This window comes from Oncorhynchus tshawytscha, linkage group LG03 (genome assembly GCF_018296145.1).
Source record: "Oncorhynchus tshawytscha isolate Ot180627B linkage group LG03, Otsh_v2.0, whole genome shotgun sequence".
NCBI lineage: Eukaryota > Metazoa > Chordata > Actinopteri > Salmoniformes > Salmonidae > Oncorhynchus > Oncorhynchus tshawytscha.
The window spans coordinates 72,902,485-72,930,376 of record NC_056431.1 but is presented as its reverse complement, the minus strand read 5'-3'; the positions used below and the strand labels follow the sequence as shown (position 1 = coordinate 72,930,376).

General features: G+C 44.3%; 1 pseudogene; it reads right to left on the bottom strand.

The window, feature by feature from the left end:
* LOC112224787 overlaps positions 1–26,235 on the bottom strand; it is a 33,368-nt pseudogene extending 7,133 nt beyond the window's left edge.
* Between the last annotated feature and the right edge of the window lie 1,657 nt (positions 26,236–27,892).

The window sequence follows — 27,892 nt, the reverse complement described above, 5'->3', positions numbered from 1 at the left end:
GAATCTCACTGCTGATAGACTGGTACTCATCACAGCGTGTGGCCCTTCCTTCTCTTGCTAGAACAAAAAGTGGTACTTGCTGCGTACCAACCCGATAGCGACGATCGCAATGCTCATCATTGGCCAACAACTTGACTTTGAGCCAATCAGAGAGTACGAACCCTCCCGTGTGAGAGGCAAAGACATTTAATAAATGAGGGCATTTTCTCCATACATCCGCAGATGAGCCAGTCACACTTCATATGCATTGGTAGCTAGCTAAGTGTGCAAACGCAAACACAACACTAAATACTTCCTCCAAACTAGCTAACCAGTGACCTTTCCCCTACACCCAAAATAGTAATTAAAACAGTAGTGGATGGCAGAGAACATGTCTACCGTTCACCCTCACTTCCTGGACAGAACAGAACCTGAGATATACAGTTTTCCCTCACTTCCTGGACAGAACAGAGCCTGAGATATACAGTTCACCCTCACTTCCTGGACAGAACAGAGCCTGAGATATACAGTTTACCCTCACTTCCTGGACATAACAGAGCCTGAGATATACAGTTTACCCTCACTTCCTGGACAGAACAGAGCCTGAGATATACAGTTTACCCTCACTTCCTGGACATAACAGAGCCTGAGATATACAGTTTACCCTCACTTCCTGGACAGAACAGAGCCTGAGATATACTGTTTACCCTCACTTCCTGGACAGAACAGAGCCTGAGATATACAGTTTATCCTCACTTCCTGGACAGAACAGAGCCTGAGATATACAGTTTACCCTCACTTCCTGGACAGAACAGAGCCTGAGATATACAGTTTACCCTCACTTCCTGGACAGAACAGAGCCTGAGATATACAGTTTATCCTCACTTCCTGGACAGAACAGAGCCTGAGATATACCGTTTACCCTCACTTCCTGGACAGAACAGAGCCTGAGATATACCGTTTACCCTCACTTCCTGGACAGAACAGAGCCTGAGATATACAGTTTACCCTCACTTCCTGGACAGAACAGAGACTGAGATATACAGTTTACCCTCACTTCCTGGACAGAACAGAGCCTGAGATATACAGTTTACCCTCACTTCCTGGACAGAACAGAGCCTGAGATTTCCAGTTTTAGAAACTTCATCCTGTCAGCATTATATGGCAACACAGGACTATTTATAAAGCACAGGGCTGCGGGCCAGAAGGTTGTGGGTTCATAAACCACCCTGGACAGGAGTAGGGGTGGAAAGATCTCCTTTATAGTAAAAGCATAGCATGAATCTATCATCGTGTTTGCAGTTCTAAAAAAAAATAAAGGCCTTTTATAAAAATGTCATGCAATTCTTCGTAATTTTACACATTAGTAGAATCTTTTTTAATAATACCACACAAATTCCAGGCTAAGAATGGACAGAGAGATAGGCCTATGTGTTTATCTGTCAGGCTAAGAATGGACAGAGAGATAGGCCTATGTGTTTATCTGTCAGGCTAAGAATGGACAGAGAGATAGGCCTATGTGTTTATCTGTCAGGCTAAGAATGGACAGAGAGATAGGCCTATGTGTTTATCTGTCAGGCTAAGAATGGACAGAGAGATAGGCCTATGTGTTTATCTGTCAGGCTAAGAATGGACAGAGAGATAGGCCTATGTGTTCATCTGACAGGCTAAGAATGGACAGAGAGACAGGCCTATGTTCATCTTATCCTATTTCTCCAATGCCAAATCAGTGCATCTTGTTTGCAAATAATTTAATAATTAGGAATCGGAGCATGGTACTTTCAAAAGTTAGGTCTACCTGTCCACCACAGACACAGAAGGCCTACTGACACAGGCAAATGTGAGCTTTAACTGCTGGTTATTCTTGGTCCGTGGTTTAACCCAACGAGAGAAGGTCACAAGGTTTCCCTCAAAGCTGTCTGGGTTTAAACATCTTCTATTGTACAGAAAGTGAATAGCTTAACCAATTGACAGTGACAGAATTAGATTTCCACGCAAAGGACATTTTTTGGTCTACCTTGGCTATAGAAGGTTGTAGCTCAGCCTCTTCATGTCAAAGAAACTAAAACAATGCTGTTCCCATAATGCATCAGTCACGTTTTTCCCAGGTATTTTACAGCTTGTTTCTAGCATAAAGCATCACAGACCAAAACGCTATTATAGATCACTTTATATAATTGGATCCGTAAGCTAACAAATCAAATGTATTTATAAAGCCCTTCTTACATCAGCTGATATCTCAAAGTGCTGTACAGAAACCCAGCCTAAAACCCCAAACAGCAAGCAATGCAGGTATAGAAGCATGGTGGCTAGGAAAAACTCCCTAGAAAGGCTGGAACCTAGAAAGAAACCTAGAGAGGAACCAGGCTCTGAGGGGTGACCAGTCCTCTTCTGGCTGTGCCGGGTGGGAGATTATAAGAGTACACGGCCATTAAGGCCAGATTGTTCTTCAAGATGTTCAAACGTTCATAGATGACCAACAGGGTGAAATAATAAATCACAGTGGATATACAGTAGCTGGTTTGTAGCATAATGCATCACCGATCAAAGCGCTGTTATAAATTACTTGATATCATTCAAATCGGTTTTATTTTCTTCAAAATCTTGCTAACAAAAGGGTAGACCTGCATCTTTTTTTTAAACATTTTCTTTAATAAAATGAAGGCCTAAGGCCTCTCTCAATTCAAGTCTTGGTTTTAACATAACAGTCCTTCACTGACACGGAGGGAGGCTATTTAAAGAGTGCATGGTGAGAGGAGGAATTGACTGACACATCTATGGATATAGCAGTCTATAGCCTAATATAGTCTGTCAAACAGAAATTGGCTCCAACACAAAGCCCCTTTTGGTGTTAGTAAAGTCTAATTAAAATGAAGACGGTTCAAATGAATGTCTTCTGGAATTTGCCTACTTTCAGCACCATGTACTGTCCATTTCTGATTGGTTGTGCCCCGGCTACTGCTTCAAGTAAATCACTAGACTCTGGCTTATTCACAATAATATCAATAACTCTGATAAATACATCATGGGAAAGAAACACATCGTTTGTATTAAAATCAAATCATAGCAAGCTATCAAAGTTGACCTCCAGTCCTCCTTCTCAAACTGAACAGAACATAGGCTATACGCTAATCTACGCAGAAGACACAGAATTTGGGGGTATAGACCTAATGCATTTTTTCTTTGACTCCTGAACCGCCAACGTACAGTAGGCCTACACAGCACAGCCATTGGTTAGTCAGCACACAACGTTTTTGATCGGCAAGAGCAGAGCAGGCCGGCGCTCAGGTTTGGAATATCCATTGCAGTGTGTAATGCAGCCTAGTTTTATTTACACCATCCATCTTAGAAATATAACTTTGCTCTGTGCTTCTCCAATCACGCGCTTCGTAGCCTATAGCCTATAAATCATTTGATTGATACCACACTAAATAGCCAAAGGCGCACTTGATATTTCGTGCCCAGCAGAGAATCAGAGATGGGGCGGCATCGATATACACTGAGTGTACAATTATTATTATAGTTTGTAAAAGAAAATGAACCTTCATTTAACTAGGCAGGTCAGTTAACAACAAATTAGTATTTACAATGACGGCCTACCCCAGCCACACCTGGACGATGCTGGGCCAATCGTGCGCCGCCCTATGGGACTCCCAATCACGGCCGGATGTGATACAGCCTGGATTCCAACCTCTTGCACTGAACTGCACTGCCTTATACCGCAGCGCCACTCGGGAGCGCAACTGCTCTTTCCATGACATAGACTGACCAGGTGAATCCAGGTGAAAGCTATGAGCCCTTATTAATGTCACTTGTTAAATCCACTTCAAATCAGTGTAGATGAACGGGAGGAGACGAAGGATTTTTAAGCCGTGAGACAATTGAGACATGTATTATATATGTGTGCCATTCAGAGGGTGAATGGGCAAGACAAAATATTGAAGTGCCTTTGAACGGGGTATGGTACTGTAGTAGGTGCCAGGGGCACCGGTTTGTGTCGAAAACTACAACACTGCTGGGTGTCAAGCTTAACAGTTTCGTGTGTGTATCAAGAATGGTCCACCACCTAAAGGACATCCAGCCAACTTGACACAACTGTGGGAATATCGGCCAGCATCCCTGTGGAACACTTTCGACACCTTGTAGAGTCCAGTTGTCTGTAACAATTGTTTCAGAAAATGATGTCATGGCTTTAGAAGCTTCTGATAGGCTAATTGACATAATTTGAGTCAATTGGAGGTGTACCTGTGGATGTATTTCAAGGCCTACCTTCAAACTTAGTGTTCTTTGCTTGACATCATGGGAACATCAAAAGAAATCAGCCAAGACCGCAGAATTTTTTTTTTGTAGACCTCCACAAGTCTGGTTCAACGCCCGAAGGTACCACGTCCATCTGTACAAACACTAGTACGCAAGTGTAAACACCATGGGACCACGCAGTCGTCATACCGCTCAGGAAGGAGACGCGTTCTGTCTCCTAGAGATGATCATACTTTTGTGTGAAAAGTGCAAATCAATCCAAGAACAACAGCAAAGGACCTTGTGAAGATGCTGGAGGAAACAGGTACAAAAGTATCTATATCCACAGTAAAACGAGTCCTATATCGACATAAAGGCCACTCAGCAAGGAAGACGCCACTGCTCCAAAACCGCCATAAAAAAGCCAGACTACGGTTTGCAAGTGCACATGGGGACAAAGATCGTACTTTTTGGAGAAATGTCCTCTGGTCTGATAAAACAAAAATAGAACTGTTTGGCCATAATGACCATCGTTATGTTTGGAGGAAAAGGGGGATGCTTGGCAGGCCGAAGAACACCATCCCAACCGTGAAGCACGGGGGTGGAAGCATCATGTTGTGCAGTCAGAGCCCCAGGCTACGTCTGCCTGTCCTCTCCTCGGTCCGACTTACACGTTACCTTGGTGGGGGTCTACGTCCTTCTCCCAGTCAATGTAGTGTTCTTTTATCTCAGGTGATCCCTAAGGTCCAACAGAGACAGAGAGACAGAGTTTAGTTACTAGTACAGGGCATTGGCCGATTAATTGGGGCCGATTTCAAGTTTTCATAACAATCGGTAATCAGCATTTTTGGCCGCCGATTATGGCGCTCCATTGCACTCCACGAGGAGACTGCGTGGCAGGCTGACCACCTGTTACGCGAGTGCAGCAAGGAGCCAAGATAAGTTGCTAGCTAGCATTAAACTTATCCAGCAACTTATCTTATAAAAAACAATCAAACTACACATGGTTGATGATATTACTAGTTTAACTAGCTTGTCCTGCGTTGCAAATAATCAACGTGGTGCCTTTTATTTTATCATCGAATCACAGCCTACTTCGCCAAACGGGTGATGATTTAACAAGCGCATTCGCAAAAAAAACACTGTCGTTGCACCAATGCACCGAACCATAAACATCAATGCCTTTCTTAAAATCAATACACAAGTATATTTTTTAAACCTGCATATTTAGCCCGTAAGCAATATTAACTAGGGAAATTGTGTCACTTCTTTTGCGTTCTGTGCAAACAGAGCCAGGGTATATGCAGCAGTTTGGGCCACCTGGCTTGTTGAAAACAATGTAAAGACCATTTCTTCCTAACAAAGACCGTAATTAATTTGCCAGAATTTTACATAATTATGACATAACATTGAAGGTTGTGCAATGTAACAGCAATATTTTCACTTATGGATGCCACCTGCTCAAAAAAATACGGAACGGTTCCGTATTTCACTAAACGTTTTGTTTTCGAAATGATAGTTCCCAGCAGCTCTTCGCAATGCTTGAAGCACAGCGCTGTTTATGACTTCAAGCCTATCAACTCCAGAGATTAAGCTGGCAATACTATAGTGCCTATAAGAACTTCCTATAGTCAAAGGAAAAATGAAATACAACTGGTAAAGAGAGAAATAGTCCAAATAATTCCTATAATAACTACAACTGGGAATATAGAAGACTCATGTTAAAGGGAACCTCCAGCTTTCATATGTTCTTATGTTCTGAACAAGGAACTGAAACGTTAGCTTTCGTACATGGCACATATTGCACTTTTACTTTCTTCTCCAACACTGTGTTTTTGCATTACTTAAACCAAATTGAACATGTTTCATTATTTATTTGAGACCAAATAGATTTTTATTTATGTATTATATTATTAAAAGTTAGTTAGTTACTAGTAACTGGTATTGCAGATGAGGTCCAACAGAGATAGGTTAGTTAGTTTAGTAACTAACCTATCTCTGTACATAGTACATAGTAATATAGTAATATAGATGAGGTCCAGAGAGAGGTTAGTTAGTTACTAGTACTGTAGATGAGGTCCAAAGAGAGGTTAGTTACTAGTACATGGTACTGTAGATGAGGTCCAGAGAGAGGTTAGTTAGTTACTAGTACATAGTACTGTAGATGAGGTCCAAAGAGAGGTTAGTTACTAGTACATAGTACTGTTAGATGAGGTCCAGAGAGAGGTTAGTTTCTAGTACATAGTACTATAGATTAGGTCCAGAGAGAGGTTAGTTAGTTACTACTACTGTAGATGAGGTCTAGAGAGAGGTTAGTTACTAGTACATAGTACTATAGATTCGGTCCAGAGAGAGGTTAGTTAGTTAGTTACTAGTACATAGACTGTAGATTAGGTCCAGAGAGAGGTTAGTTAGTTACTAGTACACAGCAATGTAGATTAGGTCCAGAGAGAGGTTAGTTAGTTACTAGTGCACAGCAATGTAGATTAGGTCCAGAGAGAGGTTAGTTAGTTACTAGTACATAGTACTGTAGATTAGGTCCAGAGAGAGGTTAGTTAGTTACTAGTACATAGTACTGTAGATGAGGTCCAGAGAGAGGTTATTTACTAGTACATAGTACTGCAGATTAGGTCCAGAGAGAGGTTAGTTAGTTACTAGTACATAGTACTGTAGATTAGGTCCAGAGAGAGATTAGTTACTACTACTGTAGATTAGGTCCAGAAAGAGGTTAGTTAGTTACTAGTACATAGTACTGTAGATTAGGTCCAGAGAGAGATTAGTTACTACTACTGTAGATTAGGTCCAGAAAGAGGTTAGTTAGTTACTAGTAGATAGCACTGTAGATTAGGTTCAGAGAGAGGTTAGTTAGCTACTAGTACATAGTACTGTAGATTAGGTCCAGAGAGAGATTAGTTAGTTACTAGTACATAGTACTGTAGATTAGGTCCAGAGAGAGGTTAGTTAGTTAGTTACTAGTACATAGTACTGTAGATTAGGTCCAGAGAGGGGTTAGTTAGTTACTACTACTGTAGATGACGTCTAGAGAGGTTAGTTAGTTACTAGTACTGTAGATTAGGTCTAGAGAGAGGTTAGTTAGTTATTAGTACATAGTACTGTAGATTAGGTCCAGAGAGTGGTTATTACTAGTAACTGGTATTGTAGATTAGGTCCAGAGAGAGGTTAGTTACTAGTATATAGTATTGTAGATTAGGTCCAGAGAGTGGTTAGTTACTAGTAACTGGTATTGTAGATTAGGTCCAGAGAGTGGTTAGTTACTAGTAACTGGTACTGTAGATTAGGTCCAGAGAGAGATTAGTTACTAGTACCTGGTATTGTAGATTAGGTCCAGAGAGTGGTTAGTTACTAGTAACTGGTACTGTAGATTAGGTCCAGAGAGAGATTAGTTACTAGTAACTGGTATTGTAGATGAGGGATCTCCCAAATGACATATATGAGGTTTTCTGACACAGAAACTCCTGGTCCTATATGTGTAGGATATATTTCAACTAAATCTAAAGAACCTCTAAGAGACATTCTAGGATGGCATTGGGGCTGTAGAGTCTGAAGAAACTAGGTACAGATTTGGGGTTCATCATTTTGAAGGCATCATCTGATTTGAAACAGGAAAATAAAAGATGGATCTTGCTGAAGAAGGATTAGAGTGCTCTCTAGTGTTACAAATGAAATCCGCCCTTGGAAGTACCAGAACAGGAGCAATTCTACCGACGGCTAGATAAGGCTATACAGTAACTCACGTTACAATGTTATAATAATAGCCATGTGCATTTGGACACAACAGTCATCCCTGACTGATTATGCTAATGTGATGACATGTTTTAAAGGAACCTCTTCTGCCCCTCCTCACCATCTCACCTCTGGTTCTCTTCAGGTCCAGAGAGATCTCCTTGATGGCAAGTCTGTGTGGAATGTTCTCTCATGATAAACAGGTGTTTGATCAGAAACAGCTGACCGTCTACTTGTGTCCGAACAAGATTAGGTAGTAGTTTTGGAATTGTTAGCTAGATTACTCGTTGGTTATTACTGCATTGTCGGAACTAGAAGCACAAGCATTTCGCTACACTCGTATTAACATCTGCTAACCATGTGTATGTGACAAATAAAATTTGATTTGATTTGATTTGATAGATTAAACCATACCAGTAACTTTAACATCAGAATATTTCAAATGTTAACCTTTCCCCCCCCAAAAAGAAAACCAGTATCGATCCATTTAAGAAGGAAAAAGGTGAAGATGTTTTGGAAGGACACCCTTTACAGTCAGAAATGTACACCCCAGAGGCCAGTTTATTAGGTATAACTATCTAGTACCGGGTCAGACCGTCCTTTGCCTCCAGAACAGTCTTAATTCTTTGGGGGTGTGGAAACATTGCTCAATTGGCATCAAGGGACCTAACATGTGCCAGGAAAACAATCCCCACACCATCACACCACCGCCACCAGCCTGTACCGTTGACACCAGACAGGATGGGGCCATGGACTCATACTGCTCACACCAAATCCTAACTCTGCCATCAACATGACGAAACAGGAAACCGGTATTCGACGGACCAGGCAATGTTTTTCCACTTCTCAATCGTCCAGTGTTCGTGGTCATGTGTCCAGTGGAGCCACTTCTTGTTTGTAGCTGAGATGTCGTTCTGCGCGCCACTGCTGTACTGCTCTGTTAATTGTCTGTTTGTCTGCCCGTCTGTTAGCTTGCACGATTCTTGCCATTCTCCTTCGATCTCTCTCATCAACGAGCAGTTTTTGACCACAGGACTGCCACTGACCACGTGGTTTTTGTTTGTTGCACTGTTCTCTGTAAACCCCAGGAGGACATTTCTGAGATACTGGAACTGGCACCGACGATCATACCTCGCTCAAAGTTGCTTAGGGCACTCGTTTGGCCCATTCAAACATTAAAATGGAACAATAGTAACTGAATGCCCGTCTGCCTGCTTTACACAGCAAGCCATGGCCACATGACTCACTGTGTGTAGGAGAGAACCATTTTGGTGTATCTAATAAACTGGCCACTGGATGTATAACGTGATGCATTACGTGCATCGCATGGTCCTTGTGCCTGAAATAAATCTACAGCAATCTTGTTCTTGAGGATGACATCAGAGGCTTTGAGCAGGGATGCAGGCAGATAAGGCCTCTTGAGATAAGCCCAGGAAGGCTGCTCTCTGGAGGGACAACAAATCCCACGCATCAACAGGGTGGACAGCATCAACACAGGGACAACATGGTGGACGGCATCAACACAGGGACAACAGGGTGGACAACAGGGTGGACAGCATCAACACAGGGACAACAGGGTGGACAGCATCAACACAGGAACAACAGGGTGGACAGCACATCTATACACCTGTAGAGCTCGGATAAGCAGACCAGCGTCCGTCTGACTGTAGGGTACCGCTGACCACAGCTGAAAGCGGGATGAGTCTATACTACCTGTACGCAAGGACCAGAGAGAGAGAAAGTACAACAGTAAGACCATTCATAACGTATATAGAGAAGACTCCTGTGTTCCAGTGGCACGTTGTGTTAGCTAATCCAAGTTGATCATTTTAAAAGGCTAATTGATCATTAGAAAACCCTTTTGCAATTATGTTAGCACAGCTGAAAACTGTTGCTCTGATTAAAGAAGCGATAAAACTGGCCTTTTTTAGACTAGTTGAGTATCTGGAGCATCAGCATTTGTGTGTTCGATTACAGGCTCAAAATGGCTAGAAAAAAATATTTTTTTTCTGAAACTCGTCAGTCTATTCTTGTTCTGAGAAATGAAGGCTATTCCATGAGAGAAATTGCCAAGAAAGTGAAGATCTCGTACAACGCTGTGTACTACTCCCTCCATAGAACAACACAAACGGGCTCTAACCAGAATAGAAAGAGGAGTGGGAGGCCCCGGTGCACAACTGAGCAAGAGGACAAGTACATTAGTGTCTAGTTTAAGAAACAGACGCCTCACAAGTCCTCAACTGGAAGCTTCATTAAATAGTACCTGCAAAACACCAGTCTCAACGTCAACACAAGAGAGGAACCAACTATGAGGGGTGGCCAGTCCTCTTCTGGCTGTGCCGGGTGGAGATTATAACAGAACATGGCCAAGATGTTCAAATGTTCATAAATGACCAGCATGGTCAAATAATAGGTCTGGGACAGGTAGCACGTCTGGTGAACAGGTCAGGATTCCATAGCCGCAGGCAGAACAGTTGAAACTGGAGGCGCAGCATGGCCAGGTGGACTGGGGACAGCAAGGAGTCATCATGCCAGGTAGTCCTGAGGCATGGTCCTAGGTCCTCCGAGAGAGAGAAAGAAAGAGAGAAAGAGAGAATTAGAGAGAGCATACTTACATTCACACAGGACACCGGATAAGACAGGAGAAGTACTCCAGATATAACAAACTGACCCTAGCCCCCGACACATAAACTACTGCAGCCTAAATACTGGAGGCTGAGACAGGAGGGGTCAGGAGACACTGTGGCCCCATCCGATGATACCCCCGGACAGGGCCAAACAGGAAGGATATAACCCCACCCACTTTGCCAAAGCACAGCCCCCACACCACTAGAGGGATATCTTCAACCACCAACTTACCATCCTGAGACAAGGCCGAGTATAGCCCACAAAGATCTCCGCCACGGCACAACCTCGGGGGGGGGGGCGCCAACCCGGACAGGAAGATCACATCAGTGACTCAACCCACTCAGTGACGCACCCCTCCTAGGGACGGCATGAAAGAGCACCAGTAAGCAGCAGTAAGCACCAGTAAGCATCAGTAAGCAGCAGTAAGCACCAGTAAGCAGCAGTAAGCAGCAGTAAGCAGCAGTAAGCAGAAGTAAGCACCAGTAAGCAGCAGTAAGCAGCAGTAAGCACCAGTAAGCAGCAGTAAGCACCAGTAAGCACCAGTAAGCACCAGTAAGCAGCAGTAAGCACCAGTAAGCAGCAGTAAGCACCAGTAAGCACCAGTAAGCAGCAGTAAGCACCAGTAAGCACCAGTAAGCAGCAGTAAGCACCAGTAAGCAGCACTAAGCACCACTAAGCACCAGTAAGCACCAGTAAGCAGCACTAAGCACCACTAAGCACCAGTAAGCACCAGTAAGCAGCACTAAGCACCACTAAGCACCAGTAAGCAGCAGTAAGCACCAGTAAGCACCAGTAAGCAGCAGTAAGCACCAGTAAGCAGCAGTAAGCAGCAGTAAGCACCAGTAAGCAGCAGTAAGCACCAGTAAGCACCAGTAAGCAGCAGTAAGCACCAGTAAGCAGCACTAAGCACCACTAAGCACCAGTAAGCACCAGTAAGCACCAGTAAGCAGCACTAAGCACCACTAAGCACCAGTAAGCAGCAGTAAGCAGCAGTAAGCACCAGTAAGCACCAGTAAGCAGCAGTAAGCACCAGTAAGCAGCAGTAAGCACCAGTAAGCAGCAGTAAGCACCAGTAAGCAGCAGTAAGCACCAGTAAGCACCAGTAAGCACCAGTAAGCAGCAGTAAGCACCAGTAAGCACCAGTAAGCAGCAGTAAGCACCAGTAAGCACCAGTAAGCAGCAGTAAGCAGCAGTAAGCAGCAGTAAGCACCAGTAAGCACCATTAAGCACCAGTTATTACCAGTAAGCAGCAGTAAGCACCAGTAAGCACCAGTAAGCACCAGTAAGCACCAGTAAGCAGCAGTAAGCACCAGTAAGCAGCAGTAAGCACCAGTAAGCACCAGTAAGCACCAGTAAGCAGCAGTAAGCACCAGTAAGCACCAGTAAGCAGCAGTAATCAGCAGTAAGCACCAGTAAGCACCACTAAGCAGCAGTAAGCACCAGTAAGCACCAGTAAGCACCAGTAAGCAGCAGTAAGCACCAGTAAGCAGCAGTAAGCACCGGTAAGCACCAGTAAGCACCAGTAAGCAGCAGTAAGCAGCAGTAAGCACCAGTAAGCACCAGTAAGCAGCAGTAAGCACCAGTAAGCACCAGTAAGCAGCAGTAAGCACCAGTAAGCACCAGTAAGCACCAGTAAGCAGCAGTAAGCACCAGTAAGCACCAGTAAGCACCAGTAAGCACCAGTAAGCAGCAGTAAGCAGCAGTAAGCACCAGTAAGCAGCAGTAAGCAGCAGTAAGCACCAGTAAGCAGCAGTAAGCACCAGTAAGCAGCAGTAAGCAGCAGTAAGCACCAGTAAGCAGCAGTAAGCACCAGTAAGCAGCAGTAAGCATCAGTAAGCACCAGTAAGCAGCAGTAAGCACCAGTAAGCAGCAGTAAGCAGCAGTAAGCAGCAGTAAGCAGCAGTAAGCAGCAGTAAGCACCAGTAAGCAGCAGTAAGCACCAGTAAGCAGCAGTAAGCAGCAGTAAGCAGCAGTAAGCAGCAGTAAGCACCAGTAAGCAGCAGTAAGCACCAGTAAGCAGCAGTAAGCATCAGTAAGCACCAGTAAGCAGCAGTAAGCAGCAGTAAGCCTCATTCAAGGGTTTTTCTTTTGCTGTCATCAAGGAAAAATTGTTTAATACTTTTTTGGTTACTACATGATTCCATGATGTGTTATTTCATAGTTTTGATGTCTTCACAATTATTCACAATGTAACGAGTGGCTGTGTACAAACGTTTGCCTGGTACTATATGTATGCATGTATACACAGTATATAAATAATTTGTCAATAAAATAGCAAGTGCAATTTATGATTTATTCATTGAAACATTAATATCAACTGGTTATATTATATGGTGGACCAACAACCTTCAAAAAGGCAGTAACCTCAGTAGTGGTGTTTGTAGAAGCCTATGAAATAGCCTCGTTTTTGGAAAATTTAACAGACAAGACGCTCTTACTTCCCAAGCCCCTTTATCACAATCAAGACACACTTTTTTTATTTTTTGTTTTTTAAGTAAACAAAAACATGTATTATAAAAACAGAATAACAATAGAACAGAATATTTTTCCAAATGAAAACAGTTGCCAGTGCGAAATTATTAAATATTTAATTAATTATGACCAAATTATGCATATCTCGAAGAGTTAGTCTGAAAGGGAGATCATTTGAAACGGGGCTCAAATTGAAATCATTTTTTTCAGGGTTACAAAACAAAAATCGGTCTTCGTTTTCAAGATACAGATGTTCAATATAGTTTATTCTGCCTGTTATTTTGAATTTTCTTAAATGGATGAACAATTCCACATTGAAAAATGCATGGTGATGATTTCCATACATCTGTTTCCTGATTAAGCATATGCTTAATGATTCTGATGGAGATACGCTGTCTTTATCCAGTTTTTCTGTGCATATTTTACGATTTTTACATGATAAAAACTACGATCACTTGGCAAGGACTGTAGCTTGTATATCCCATCGGTTAGATACATTTCTATAGGCATTTATTTCTGTAGGCCTAACAGGAGTTAGTGTGCACACTCAGGACGTGTCTGTGTGTGTATATAGAGAGGTCGAAACGCAATTGAATGAATGAGACACAGAGGGAATTTAGGGAGAAGGGTGTGATGCTTAGCTTCTTTTTTTGTTGTGCCCTGCAAATGCACATGTACACATGGAACACTAGAGTCAAAGCAAATTAACGTTGTCTTTATTAAGACAAAATGTCACTTGCCCATTCGGGCAGACACCAAATAGTTTTACAGTATTCAATCAAAAAAAATGAAATCTCTGGTTAATGATCAAGCTTTGACGTCTGTTGGATTACTCATGGATTACTCATGGATTACTCATGGATTACTCATGGATTACTCATGGATTACTCATGGATTACTCATGCCCGGACGTAGTTTATTACAAGTTGAACAGGGAATTCAACACAGAAAACATCTAACAGGCCTCTTGGAGACAGGCTCTTTCTATTCTACTCAGACAGCAGCAAGTGTACTGTAAACATCTGTAGTGTAAAACGCCAAGACCTTGTAGAAGTCAAAACAAAGGGCAGTGACTGTCAGCTGCTACAGAATCAATAATAAATCTGTGTCAATCACTATCAGTGGCACAGCGGTCTAAGGAACTTCATCTCAGGGCTTGAGGCGTCACTACAGACACCCTGGTTCGATTCCGGGCTGTATCACAAACGGCCATGATTGAGAGTCCCGTAGGCCGTCATTGTAAATACGAATTGGTTCTTAACTGACTTGCCTAGTTAAATTAAGGTTAAAAAACATTTAAAAAACACAGAATTAACCTTAGATTAGTATATAGGGGCAAATTCCTCCCACTGACTTAAGACAGGCAGTCAGTCAAACCCACCTCTCCAGTTTCTCAGGATAGGCCAGGTCCCCGGGGGAGGGGTTGTATCCGATGATGTCAGTCTGGATGTAGATGTGCGTCCTGTAGACCAGCCTCTCCTGGACATCCTCCAGCATCTGCTTCACCACCGCCTCAAACACCCCCAGCTGACCAGCTACACACACCATAACGTCATACACTCCTACTCAGCCTGGTTACACACCCTTGCTTATCGAAAGAAACACCATGTCCTAGAGATGTTTTATCTGTTGACATGTAATTACACTGCTCTCTGAAAATACGTTACGGTGTAAACATGTAACATACTGTAGCCTGACGGTAAGAGTAACCAATCCTTTGTATTGCGAGTGACAGTACCGTTTTTGTTGTGGACGTGGTCTTGTAGCATCTCATTATTTAGGATGCCACAGAGTTCTGACATGGTCTCCAAGTGGATACCGTGGATGATGAGCAGTCGCAGGACGTCGTACAGCGACAGACACAGCTTCTCCAGCAGTTCACTGGAGGGGGGGGGTTAAACTCCTCCACTTTCCCACCAGTGAGCAAAAGGTCACATTTGAGTTGTCCTCTGGGAAATGACAGTATGTTGAAAATTAATTTCTTCTACAAGAGAGAAACACTAGCTAGTATCTGATCAGTTTAGATACATGTTTCATCTCACTGTGTAGAATGTTACAGCTGCCAGTTAATTCAACAGTAAAGTCAGCAGCTGTAGAAAGAGAAGACAGACAGGACAGACTGGACAGACAGGACAGACAGGACAGACTGGACAGACAGGACAGACAGGACAGACAGGACAGACAGGACAGACAGGACAGACAGACAGGACAGACAGGACAGACAGGACAGACAGGACAGACAGACAGACAGGACAGACAGGACAGACAGGACAGACAGACAGGACAGACAGACAGGACAGACAGGACAGACTGGACAGACTGGACAGACAGGACAGACTGGACAGACAGGACAGACAGGACAGACAGGACAGACAGGACAGACTGGACAGACTGGACAGACAGGACAGACAGACAGGACAGACAGGACAGACAGGACAGACAGACAGACAGGACAGACAGGACAGACAGGACAGACAGGACAGACAGACAGGACAGACAGGACAGACAGGACAGACAGACAGGACAGACAGGACAGACAGGACAGACAGGACAGACTGGACAGACAGGACAGACAGGACAGACTGGACAGACAGGACAGACAGGACAGACAGGACAGACAGGACAGACAGACAGACTGGACAGACAGGACAGACAGGACAGACAGGACAGACAGGACAGACAGGACAGACAGGACAGACTGAAAATAAATGAAAGAAAAAGAAAGAAAGGAGAATACTAACAGGGAAATATGAATTGATGTGAGCCTTTACGTCAAGACAAACATATTCTGTACAGAGCTCTGAGTTTCAGTGAGCATTAGCATTAAAGGAAGGTGCTACAAAAAAACTCAATGTGTGGGTTTGGAGACAGTACTTCCTCTAGTCTAGGTGTGGGTACAGTACTTCCTCTAGTCTAGGTGTGGGTTTGGAGACAGTACTTCCTCTAGTCTAGGTGTGGGTACAGTACTTCCTCTAGTCTAGGTGTGGGTTTGGAGACAGTACTTCCTCTAGTCTAGGTGTGGGTACAGTACTTCCTCTAGTCTGGGTGTGGGTTTGGAGACAGTACTTCCTCTAGTCTAGATGTGGGTTTGGAGACAGTACTTCCTCTAGTCTAGGGGTGGGTACAGTACTTCCTCTAGTCTAGGTGTGGGTACAGTACTTCCTCTAGTCTAGGGGTGGGTACAGTACTTCCTCTAGTCTAGGGGTGGGTAGAGTACTTCCTCTAGTCTAGGTGTAGGTACAGTACTTCCTCTAGTCTAGGGGTGGGTAGAGTACTTCCTCTAGTCTAGGGGTGGGTAGAGTACTTCCTCTAGTCTAGGGGTGGGTTTGGAGACAGTACTTCCTCTAGTCTAGGGGTGGGTAGAGTACTTCCTCTAGTCTAGGGGTGGGTTTGGAGACAGTACTTCCTCTAGTCTAGGTGTGGGTACAGTACTTCCTCTAGTCTAGGTGTAGGTACAGTACTTCCTCTAGTCTAGGGGTGGGTTTGGAGACAGTACTTCCTCTAGTCTGGGTGTGGGTTTGGAGACAGTACTTCCTCTAGTCTAGGGGTGGGTTTGGAGACAGTACTTCCTCTAGTCTAGGGGTGGGTTTGGAGACAGTACTTCCTCTAGTCTAGGTGTGGGTTTGGAGACAGTACTTCCTCTAGTCTAGGGGTGGGTTTGGAGACAGTACTTCCTCTAGTCTAGGGGTGGGTTTGGAGACAGTACTTCCTCTAGTCTAGGTGTGGGTTTGGAGACAGTACTTCCTCTAGTCTAGGTGTGGGTTTGGAGACAGTACTTCCTCTAGTCTAGGTGTGGGTTTGGAGACAGTACTTCCTCTAGTCTAGGTGTGGGTACAGTACTTCCTCTAGTCTAGGTGTGGGTTTGGAGACAGTACTTCCTCTAGTCTAGGTGTGGGTACAGTACTTCCTCTAGTCTAGGGGTGGGTTTGGAGACAGTACTTCCTCTAGTCTAGGTGTGGGTTTGGAGACAGTACTTCCTCTAGTCTAGGTGTGGGTACAGTACTTCCTCTAGTCTAGGTGTGGGTTTGGAGACAGTACTTCCTCTAGTCTAGGTGTGGGTACAGTACTTCCTCTAGTCTAGGGGTGGGTTTGGAGACAGTACTTCCTCTAGTCTAGGTGTGGGTTTGGAGACAGTACTTCCTCTAGTCTAGGTGTGGGTACAGTACTTCCTCTAGTCTAGATGTGGGTTTGGAGACAGTACTTCCTCTAGTCTAGGTGTGGGTACAGTACTTCCTCTAGTCTAGGGGTGGGTTTGGAGACAGTACTTCCTCTAGTCTAGGGGTGGGTTTGGAGACAGTACTTCCTCTAGTCTAGGTGTGGGTTTGGAGACAGTACTTCCTCTAGTCTAGGTGTGGGTACAGTACTTCCTCTAGTCTAGGTGTGGGTACAGTACTTCCTCTAGTCTAGGGGTGGGTTTGACAGTACTTCCTCTAGTCTAGGTGTGGGTTTGGAGACAGTACTTCCTCTAGTCTAGGGGTGGGTTTGGAGACAGTACTTCCTCTAGTCTAGGTGTGGGTACAGTACTTCCTCTAGTCTAGGGGTGGGTTTGGAGACAGTACTTCCTCTAGTCTAGGTGTGGGTACAGTACTTCCTCTAGTCTAGGGGTGGGTTTGGAGACAGTACTTCCTCTAGTCTAGGGGTGGGTTTGGAGACAGTACTTCCTCTAGTCTAGGTGTGGGTACAGTACTTCCTCTAGTCTAGGGGTGGGTTTGGAGACAGTACTTCCTCTAGTCTAGGGGTGGGTTTGGAGACAGTACTTCCTCTAGTCTAGGGGTGGGTTTGGAGACAGTACTTCCTCTAGTCTAGGTGTGGGTACAGTACTTCCTCTAGTCTAGGGGTGGGTTTGGAGACAGTACTTCCTCTAGTCTAGGGGTGGGTTTGGAGACAGTACTTCCTCTAGTCTAGGGGTGGGTTTGGAGACAGTACTTCCTCTAGTCTAGGGGTGGGTTTGGAGACAGTACTTCCTCTAGTCTAGGGGGTGGGTTTGGAGACAGTACTTCCTCTAGTCTAGGGGTGGGTTTGGAGACAGTACTTCCTCTAGTCTAGGTGTGGGTTTGGAGACAGTACTTCCTCTAGTCTAGGTGTGGGTACAGTACTTCCTCTAGTCTAGGTGTGGGTACAGTACTTCCTCTAGTCTAGGTGTGGGTACAGTACTTCCTCTAGTCTAGGTGTGGGTACAGTACTTCCTCTAGTCTAGGTGTGGGTACAGTACTTCCTCTAGTCTAGGTGTGGGTACAGTACTTCCTCTAGTCTAGGTGTGGGTACAGTACTTCCTCTAGTCTAGGTGTGGGTACAGTACTTCCTCTAGTCTAGGTGTGGGTTTGGAGACAGTACTTCCTCTAGTCTAGGTGTGGGTTTGGAGACAGTACTTCCTCTAGTCTAGGGGTGGGTTTGGAGACAGTACTTCCTCTAGTCTAGGTGTGGGTACAGTACTTCCTCTAGTCTAGGGGTGGGTTTGGAGACAGTACTTCCTCTAGTCTAGGTGTGGGTTTGGAGACAGTACTTCCTCTAGTCTAGGGGTGGGTTTGGAGACAGTACTTCCTCTAGTCTAGGTGTGGGTTTGGAGACAGTACTTCCTCTAGTCTAGGGGTGGGTTTGGAGACAGTACTTCCTCTAGTCTAGGGGTGGGTTTGGAGACAGTACTTCCTCTAGTCTAGGTGTGGGTTTGGAGACAGTACTTCCTCTAGTCTAGGTGTGGGTTTGGAGACAGTACTTCCTCTAGTCTAGGGGTGGGTTTGGAGACAGTACTTCCTCTAGTCTAGGTGTGGGTACAGTACTTCCTCTAGTCTAGGTGTGGGTTTGGAGACAGTACTTCCTCTAGTCTAGGTGTGGGTTTGGAGACAGTACTTCCTCTAGTCTAGGGGTGGGTTTGGAGACAGTACTTCCTCTAGTCTAGGTGTGGGTACAGTACTTCCTCTAGTCTAGGGGTGGGTTTGGAGACAGTACTTCCTCTAGTCTAGGTGTGGGTTTGGAGACAGTACTTCCTCTAGTCTAGGGGTGGGTTTGGAGACAGTACTTCCTCTAGTCTAGGTGTGGGTTTGGAGACAGTACTTCCTCTAGTCTAGGGGTGGGTTTGGAGACAGTACTTCCTCTAGTCTAGGGGTGGGTTTGGAGACAGTACTTCCTCTAGTCTAGGGGTGGGTTTGGAGACAGTACTTCCTCTAGTCTAGGTGTGGGTTTGGAGACAGTACTTCCTCTAGTCTAGGGGTGGGTTTGGAGACAGTACTTCCTCTAGTCTAGGTGTGGGTAGAGTACTTCCTCTAGTCTAGGGGTGGGTTTGGAGACAGTACTTCCTCTAGTCTAGGGGTGGGTTTGGAAAAGAAGTCAGTGTAGAGCTGGTGCTCATCCTGACAGACGTGAAACATGAAGGCAAAGCCACAACGCACCTGGGAAGAGAACACAGAACAGACAGACAACATCAGCGCTGGCAAAACATGTTGAAGGCTTCTCAGATAATATAATTTCAGTAATGTGTTTGTACAGTATCTATTCAACTGTATCTGACAAATAAAATAAAACCAATCAGAAGTAAATGGATCTTAGTAAAATACTGTGATCTTACTAATGCACTGCGGTCCTTGCTGTTTATAACGGTGTAGACCTTACAGTGAAATGATTACTTATGAGCCCTTAAACAAAAATGCAGTTAAGAAAAAATCTATTTAAAATAAATAAGACTACAATAAAAAAATAAGAGCAACAAATAAAATAACACGAGGTTACAGTGAGGGAACAAAGTATTTGATCCCCTGCTGATTTTGTACTTTTGCCCACTGACAAAGAAATGATCAGTCTATAATTGTAATGGTAGGTTTATTTGAACAGTGAGAAACAGAATAACAATTTAAAAAATCCATAAAAACGCATGTCAAAAATGGTATGAATTGATTTGCGTTTTAATGAGGGAAATAAGTATTTGACTCCCTCTCAATCAGAAATATTTCTGGCTCCCAGATGTCTTTTATACAGGTAACGAGCTGAGATTAGGAGCACACTCTGAAAGGGAGGGGGTAGCAGTACCGAATAAATGTGTAAATGTTCAGGGGTACAGGTTAGTCATGGTAATTGAGGTAATATGTAAATGTGTGTAGGGGTTAAGTGACTATGCATAGATGACAAACATTGAGTAGCAGCAGCATAAATGCAAATAACCATTTAATTAGCTGTTCAGCAGTCTTATGGCTTGTGGGAAAAAGCTGTTCAGAAGCCTCTTGGACCTAGACTTGACGCTCTGGTACCGCTTGCCGTGCGATAGCAGAGAGAACAGTCTATGACTGGGGTGGCTGGAGTCTTTGACAGTTTTTAGGGCCTTCCTCTGACACCGCCTGGTAGAGGTCCGGGATGGCAGGAAGCTTGTAGCGCCTTGCGGTTGGAGGCTGAGCAGTTGCCATACCAGGCGGTGATGCAACCAGTCAGGATGCTCTCGATGGTGTAGCTGTAGAACTTTTTGAGGATGTGGGGACCCATGACATCTTTTCAGTCTCTTGAGGGGGAATAGGCGTTGTCGTGACCTCTTCACGACTGTCTTGGTGTATTTGAACCATGATAGTTTGTTGGTGATGTGGACACTAAGGAACTTGAAGCTCTCAACCTGCTCCACTACAGCCCTGTCGATGAGCATGGGGGCGCGCTCAGCCCACCTTTTCCTGTAGTCCACAATAATTTCCTTTGTCTTGATCACATTGAGGGAGAAGTTGTTGCCTTGGCACCACACTTCCAGGTTTCTGACCTCCTCCCTATAGGCTGTCTTATCGTTGTTTGTGATCAGGCCTACCACAATGTCATCAATGCACTTATTGATGAAGCCGGTGACTGATGTGGTATACACCTCAATGCCATTGGATGAGTCGCAGAACATATTCCAGTCTGTGCTAGTTGAACAGTCCTGTAGCTTAGCAGCTGCGTCATCTAACCACTTCCATATTGAGCGAGTCACTGGTACTTCCTGCTTTAGTTTTTGATTGTAAGCAGGAGGAGAGCATTATGGTCAGATTTGCCAAATGGAGGGCGAGCTTTGTAAGTGTCTCTGTGTGGAGTAAAAGTGGTGTCAAGTTTTTTTCCTCCTCTTGTTGCACATGTAACATGCTGGTAGAAATTACGGAAAAACAGATTTAAATTTCCCTGCATTAAAGTCCCAGGCCACTAGGAGCGCCGCCTCTGGATGAGCATTTTCTTGTTTGCTTATGGCTTTATACTGCTCGTTGAGTACGGTCTTAGTGCCAGCATCGGTTTGTGGTGGTAAATAGACAGCTACGAAAAATATAGATTAACTCTTGATGAATAGTGTGGTCTACAGCTTATCATGAGATACTCTACCTCAGGCAAACAAAACCTTGAGACTTCCATAATATTTGATTTCACGCACCAGCTGTTATTAACAAATAGACACAGACCGCCACCCCTTGTTATCCATGTCGTCGCTCAGTCGCTCAGTTATTTCTCCACACGGAGAAACATAAGATATCACAGTTTAATGTCCCATTGGTAGGATAGTCTTGACAGGAGTTCATCCAGTTTATTCTTCAATGATTGCACATTGGCCAATAGGATGGATGATAGAGGCGGGTTACCCACTCGCCGACAAGGCACCCGGACCTGCGTCCCCTGTATCTGTGTCCTCTCTTCGGGTGAAGGACAGGGATATGGGCCTTGTCCAGTGTCTGAAGTAAATCCTTTGCGTCCGACTCGTTAAAGAAAATAATCTTTGTCCAGTACGAGGTGAGTGATCACTGTTCTGATATCCCGAAGCTCTTTTCGGTCATAATATGTACAAAATAAGTTACAAACAACGCAAAAAACCCCCACATTCAATAATAGCACAATTGATTAGGGGCCCATTACTAATGCATAGTGGTATTTATTGTTTTGGCTGGTCAAGTCTGAGATTGTGGCTGTGATGATGAGGCTGAGGAGCTGCTCTCTCTGGTCCAGGTAGCACTGGTGGATCTCCTCCGACAGCTGATGGTACCTGCGGATGACTGAACACAGGTAGGCATTACACATAGGTGACAGAACACGGGTCGGCATTACACATAGATGACAGAACACGGGTCGGCATTACACATAGGTGACAGAACACGGGTCGGCATTACACATAGATGACAGAACACGGGTCGGCATTACACATAGATGACAGAACACGGGTCGGCATTACACATAGATGACAGAACACGGGTCGGCATTACACATAGATGACAGAACACGGGTCGGCATTACACATAGATGACAGAACACGGGTCGGCATTACACATAGATGATAGAACACGGGTCGGCATTACACATAGATGACAGAACACGGGGAGGCATTACACATAGGTGACAGAACACGGGTCGGCATTACACATAGGTGACAGAACACTGGGAGGCATTACACATAGGTGACAGAACACGGGTCGGCATTACACATAGGTGACAGCACACGGGAGGCATTACACATAGATGACAGAACACGGGGAGGCATTACACATAGGTGACAGAACACTGGGAGGCATTACACATAGATGACAGAACACGGGTCGGCATTACACATAGGTGACAGCACACGGGGAGGCATTACACATAGATGACAGAACACGGGAGGCATTACACATAGATGACAGAACACGGGGAGGCATTACACATCGATGACAGAACACGGGGAGGCATTACACATAGATGACAGAACACGGGGAGGCATTACACATAGATGACAGAACACGGGGAGGCATTACACATAGATGACAGAACACGGGGAGGCATTACACATAGATCACAGAACACGGGTAGGTTTTACACATAGATGACAGAACACGGGGAGGCATTACACATAGATGACAGAACACGGGTAGGTTTTACACATAGATGACAGAACACGGGTCGGCATTACACATAGACGACAGAACACGGGTAGGTTTTACACATAGATACTGTAACAGAACATGTTTAGGAATTAGGAAATAAATGTAAATAATAATGGCACCCGGAGGGGATGGCAGCCATTTTATTGGCTCTTAACCAACCGTGCGGAAGGAGATCGGGGTGCCTTGTAAGGATCCGGCAGTGAGTAGCTAATCTGGATGTGGCAGGGCTTGCAAACTATTACATACTACAAAGGGAAGAACAGCAGTGAGCTGCCCAGTGAGACAAGCCTACCAGATGAGCTAAATTACTTCTATGCTTGCTTCGAGGCAAGTAACACTGAAACATGCATGAGAGCAGCAGCTGTTGCGGACGATTGTGTGATCACACTCTCTGTAGCCGATGTGACTAAGAGCTTTAAACAGGTCAACATTCACAAGGCCGCTGGGCCAGATGGATTACCAGGACATGTACTCCAAGCTTGCACTGACCAACTGGCAAGTGTCTTCACTGACATTTTCAACCTCCCCCTGTCTGGGTTTGTATTACAAACATATTTCAAGCAGACCACCATAGGCCCTGTGCCCAAGAACACTAAGGTAACCTACCTAAATGACTACCGACCTGTAGCACTCACTTCTGTAGCCATGAAGGCTGGTCATGGCTCACAAAACAATTTTCCCAGAAACCCTAGACCCACTCCAATTCGCATAGCGCCCCAACAGATCCACAGATGATACAATCTCTATTGCACTCCACACTGCCCTTTCATGCCTGGACAAAAGGAACACCTATGTGAGAATGCTACTCATTGACTACAGCTCAGTGTTCAACACCATCGTGTCCTCAAAGCTCATCACTAAGCTGAGAACCCTGGGACTAAACACTTCCCTTTGCAACTGGATACTGGACTTCCTGATGGGCCGCCCCCAGGTGGTAAGGGTAGGTAACAGCACATCCGCCACGCTGATCCTCAAGACAGGGGCCCCTCAGGGGTGCGTGCTCAGTCCCTTCCTTTACTCCCTGTTCACTCATGACTGCATGGCCAGGCACGACTCCAACACCATCATTAAGTTTGCCGACAACACAATGGTGGTATGCCTGATCACCAACCACGATGAGACAGCCTATAGTGAGGAGATCAGAGACCTGGCCGTGTGGTGCTAAGACAACAACCTCTCCCTCAACATGACCAAGGAGATGATTGTGGACTACAGGAAAAGGAGGACCAAGCACCCCCACATTCTCAACGATGGGGTTGCAGTGGAGCAGGTTGAGGGTTTCAAGTTCCTTGGTGTCCACATCACCAACAAACTAACATGGTCCAAGCACACCAAGACAGTCGTGAAGAGGGCATGACAAAACCTATTCCCCCTCATGTCCTCAAATCCTCAAATGGTTCTACAGCTGCACCATCGAGAGCATCCTGGTTGCATCCCTGCTAGGTATGGCAATTGCTCGGCCTCTGACCGCAAGGCACTACAGAGGGTAGTGCGTACGGCCCAGTAAATCACCGATGCCAAACTTCCTGCCATCTAGGACCTCTATACCAGGCGGTGTCAGAGGAAGGCCCTAAGAATTGTCAGACTCCAGCCACCCTAGTCATAGACTGTTCTCTCTGCTACCACATGGCAAGCAGTACCGGAGCACCAAGTCTAAGTCTAAAAGGCTTCTAAACAGCTTCTACCCCCAAGCCATAAGACTCCTGAACATCTAAGCAGTGGCTACCCAGAATATTTGCGTTGTCCCCCCCTTATGTTGCTGCTACTCTGTTCATTATCTATGCATAGTCACTTTAATAACTCTACCTTCATATACATATTACCTCAACTACCTCGAATAACCGGGACCCCCCACACATTGACTCTGTACCGGTACCCCCTGTATATAGCCTCCACATTGACTCTGTACCGGTACCCCCTGTATATAGCCTAGCTATTGTTATTTTACTGCTGCTCTTTAATTATTTGTTACTTTTATTTCTTAAGGTATTTTTCTATAAACTGCATTGTTGGTTAAGGGCTTGTAAGTAAGAATTTCACTGTAAAAGTCTACACCTGTTGTATTTGGCGCATGTGACAAATAAAAGTTGATTTGAATGACATAAAGATAATAGAACACACCACAGTAGGCGAGGCGATCCTGATAAGACATGATCATACAGTACATGAACCCAATACTCACTCAAGTATTCTCTCTGACCTCTGTTCCATTTGTTCAATCAGCATCTGAAAGAACAATCACTATTATTCATCTCTACAAACACAACAGAGTTTTTCAACCAAAAGGATGGCTTAGCAATTCGATGTTTAATTCCAACAGAATAAATAAATAATTCTACTCACTCTGACTTTGGGTGCAACTGCTCTGAACTTGACATAGTGTGAAGGCATCGTCTGGGTCCATTAGACCCAACGGATCCTGAAAGAAAAATACATTTTAAATCAGACAACTCAAGACAGAAGACTTGTGTACCAGTACCAAGTCAAAATCCATGATAAAAAAGCGTCCGAGGACTCCTTCCTACCCTTTTTGTTAACTGGCTGGTGAGATTCTGCATAGTGTTCCCAGTGTGAGTCTTCATGTGAAAGGCTTTAGACAGACATTGTTGGAACTTGGTCAGATACACTGGGTGATCCTTAAAGTTTGCCTGAAAAAAAAAGGAAGTACATCATCCAATATGAAGACACAGCTCTACAATAGAATACACACTTTCCTATGTGGGATGAAAATATAATTACATGGGAAGAAACATACTCTATACAGTCATCCAATTTCAAAAGCATTGGTATAAATCCTTCACTGTTTACAGACCGTGTGGGCGGGTTTAATTTCTGCAGAGACAGGGCGAGAATGAACTTTTGCAAGGCTCGAGTCAGGAAAAAGATTAACCAATGACATTTGCTAAAGGATTTAAAATGCCACAGAAAGGAGGATGGGTACAGGGTTTAATACATTTTTTTTTAAAGACAGCTAACCGTGTTGATGTTCTCCAACTTGTTGTTGTAAGAATGCTTTTGCTGTACGTTCTCAGTCAGAGCCACCAGTTCTGACTGTTTAAGAGAAAACTATCTGTTGACAGGGAACTAGGATTTTGATAACAGGCTGACATTTAAATGTCTGATGTTTTATTCCATTACAAATGGAAACAGGTCCATACTACTTTGTTCTGTTGGTACTTTTTGTGCCTCTGACACAGTCACCAAAATGTAGGCTACGTGACTGTGTCAGAGAACCTACATCTACAGTGATTTCTCCACTAAATGTTTTGCGATTATGCTGTGGGATTTAAAGGTCATTTGTGGTTTAGTACGGTACCCTGCGACACCACTTCATTGTTCCAGACCACCACAAGGGGGAGTTAGAGCACTGATTATGATTTTATTAGGCGTCCAAAACTCCGATATTACTGTTAGGCCATATCACCCAGGGCGACTATCAAATGCTTCTCAAAGATGCCCTCTGGTGATCAAATTAGCACTAACCAGCATTAATAGTCCCAGTGCTTCACACTTAAATAAAGTGCCATTGAATTCTGCGGCACCATGCAAGCTGCACTGCAGTACGCTGCAATTTTTAAAGGACGAACCACTGTAGCCTAAGTTGGTTCTCTGACAAAGTCACATAGTCTACGTGTTGGTTCTGACTGTCACATAGTCTACGTGTTGGTCCTCAGCGCGGTCGTCGCTATTTACCACAGCCACAAAGTCATGAACTCCTCTTATTTCTACAATTTACCTTTTTAAAATTCCATTTGAAACTTAATCCTAACCTTAACCACACTGCTAACCCTATGCCTTAACCTTAAATGAAGGCCAACGATACATGTTTTGTTTTCATAAATTTTTACGGTACAGGTATGCCAATCTTACTTTGTGGCTGTGATATCTAGTGGGAACCCATCAGTAGCAGACGAGGTCCTGTTCCGGGAAAAGGGGCGGAGTTCCAAAAAGGGGGAGGACTGTGACTACAGCTTCCAATAGTATGACTATTTTCAGAACACATGTAGACTTCATTGGTTAAAACGTTGAAAGGCTTCAAAAGTTGCACACGGAAATTAAGATGATAAATGAAGGTTTATGCTCAGGTGGAATTTAGTGAACAGTGTTGTTCCAATGCAGTTGCAAGTCTGTAACATCAAATCAAACTTTATTTGTCACATGCGCCGAATAAAAGTGTAGACCTTACCATGAAATGCTTACTTACAAGCCCTTAACCAACAGTGCAGTTCAAGAAGAGTTAAGAAAATATTTACCAAATAAACTAAAGTAAAAAATAATAAAAAGTAACACAATAACATAACAATAAACAAGGCTATATACAGGGGGTACCGCGGGGGTACAGGTTAGAGGTCATTTGTACATGTAAGTATGGATGAAGTGACTATGCATAGATAATAAACAGCCAGTAGCAGCAGTGTAAAAACAAATGGGGGGAGGGGGTCAATGTAATAGTCCGGTGGTCATTTGATTAATTGTTCAGCGGTCTTATGGCTTGGGGGGTAGAAGGGAGGACAGAGCCTTTTGGTCCCAGACTGGTACTGCTTTTTATTTTTTATTTCACCTTTATTCATCCAGGTAGGCCAGTTGAGAACACCTTTATTTATCCAGGTAGGCCAGTTGAGAACACCTTTATTTAACCAGGTAGGCCAGTTGAGAACACCTTTATTTATCCAGGTAGGCTAGTTGAGAACACCTTTATTTATCCAGGTAGGCCAGTTGAGAACACCTTTATTTATCCAGGTAGGCCAGTTAAGAACACCTTTATTTATCCAGGTAGGCTAGTTGAGAACACCTTTATTTATCCAGGTAGGCTAGTTGAGAACACCTTTATTTATCCAGGTAGGCTAGTTGAGAACACCTTTATTTATCCAGGTAGGCCAGTTGAGAACACCTTTATTTATCCAGGTAGGCTAGTTGAGAACACCTTTATTTATCCAGGTAGGCTAGTTGAGAACACACACCTTTATTTATCCAGGTAGGCCAGTTGAGAA